General features: G+C 49.8%; 1 pseudogene; it reads right to left on the bottom strand.

The window, feature by feature from the left end:
• Nucleotides 1-593: 593 nt before the first annotated feature.
• On the bottom strand, nt 594-766 carry LOC148134636 (U2 spliceosomal RNA; annotated as a pseudogene).
• Nucleotides 767-2,019: the final 1,253 nt, after the last annotated feature.

Consider the following 2,019-nt stretch of genomic DNA (forward strand, 5'->3'; position numbering starts at 1 on the left):
CGAACTGTTGATTACTTCAATAGCTTCCTGTTCTCCATGTTGTTTTCTGAAATGCCGTTTGCCATTAGGTAGAGCTGGTGGGCAACTCTGTTTTACTTTTGAGGTAAAAACAATGACTGCAGATGCTGGGAACCAGATTCTGGATTAATGGTGCTGGAAGAGCACAGCAGTCCAGGCAGCATCCAAGGAGCAGCGAAATCGACGTTTCGGGCAAAAGCCCTTCATCAGGAATAAAGCTTTATTCCTGAGGAAGGGCTTTTGCCCGAAATGTCGATTTCGAAGCTCCTTGGATGCTGCCTGAACTGCTGTGCTCTTCCAGCACCATTAATCCAGAATTTGTTTTACTTTTGTTGTTTGGAATTGGAGTTGGTGGGAAGGGGCGGCATGTACCAGGGATGAAGTGGGAACACTGAGAGTGAGTGCTGAACATAACAAGCTGAAAGACACAGACAAATCGGATCGTAGAACAAGTTGATTTGCACGAAGGCAAGTCTGACTTGACTAACGAAAACTGTCCGGACTCGGAACATAAGGAATAAAGCAAAAGTATAACAAAAAGAGGACAAACAAAGCTGCTTTTAAGATTCTTTAATGAGGGGCACACCATTCCCAGAAACACTGCAATACTGGGACGGTGCGTGGAGTTAGTGGAGCAAGCTCCTAACACAACTCCTTCCTGCAAAAATCAGATTAATATTCAGTCCCTCAGTCAGGGACATATCAGATATTAACACTGACAAGAATTTTTTTTTAATTTCTAAAATATACTTTATTCTTAAAATAATTGGATGGTCTGTACAGTTGGTCATGCCATACATATGTAAACATGTACATACAGAGATCAGAATTTATCATTTTTATACAGGTCTGTACATTTTTCGATCATATGCCCATATAATGAGCTGAGGCGTCAGCAGAGCCCAAATGACTGCATGGGCCCCCTGTTCTTCGTTAGGCAGGCAGGTGTTACACAGTGGTCTTTCCCCACCGCTCCTTGGCGGCAGCTGCCCCAAGCTTCAGCGCGTCCCTCAACACGTAGTCCTGGACCATGGAATGTGCCAGTCTGCAACACTCAGTCGGGGTCAACTCCTTCAGCTGGAAGATCAACAGGTTTCGGACCGCCCAGAGAGCGTCCTTCACCGAGTTGATGATCCTCCAGGCACAGTTGATGTTCGTCTCGGTGTGCGTCCCGGGGAACAGACCGTAGAGCACGGAGTCCCGCGTCACGGCGCTGCTCGGGACGAACCTCGACAAACACCACTGCATTCCTCTTCAGACTTCCTCTGCGTAGGCACATTCCAGAAGGAGGTGTGTGACAGTCTCGTCCCCCCCGCAACCGCTTCAAGGGCAGCGTGCGGTGCGGCTGAGAGTCCGGGCGTGCATAAAGGATCTCACAGGCAGAGCCCTTCTCACCACCAGCCAAGCCATGTCTTGGTGTTTGTTGGAAAGTTCTGGCGATGAGGCATTCTGCCAAATGGCTTTGACAGTCTGCTCAGGGAACCGCTCGATAGGATCCGCCCTCTCCTTTTCCCGAAGGGTCTCAAGGACACTACGTGCTGACCACTTCCTGATGGACTTGTGGTCAAAGGTGTTTTTCTTGATAAATTTCTCCACGAAGGACAGGTGATACGGAACGGTCCAACTACTCGGAGCGTTCCGCGGCAGCGAGGCCAGGCCCATCCTTCGCAACACCGGGGACAGGTAGAACCTCAGTACGTAGTGACACTTGGTGTTTGCGTACCAGGGATCCACGCACAGCTTGATGCAGCCACAAACAAAGGTGGCCATCAGGGTGAGGGTGGCATTGGGTGTATTTTTTCCCCCGTTGCCCAGATCTTTATACAGTGAGTTCCTTCGGACCCGGTCCATCTTTGACCTCCATATAAACTGGAAGATGACCCGGGTGACTGCAGCGGCACAGGTTCTGGGAATAGGCCAGACCTGTGCCACGTATAATAGCAATGACAGTGCCTCACACCTGATGACCAGGTTTTTTCCCGCGATGGAGAGCGACCGTAG

Source organism: Chiloscyllium plagiosum, unplaced genomic scaffold (assembly GCF_037043375.1).
Source record: "Chiloscyllium plagiosum isolate Xiang-an unplaced genomic scaffold, Cpla_swu_hap1 HiC_scaffold_53X, whole genome shotgun sequence".
NCBI classification, from domain to species: Eukaryota; Metazoa; Chordata; class Chondrichthyes; order Orectolobiformes; family Hemiscylliidae; genus Chiloscyllium; species Chiloscyllium plagiosum.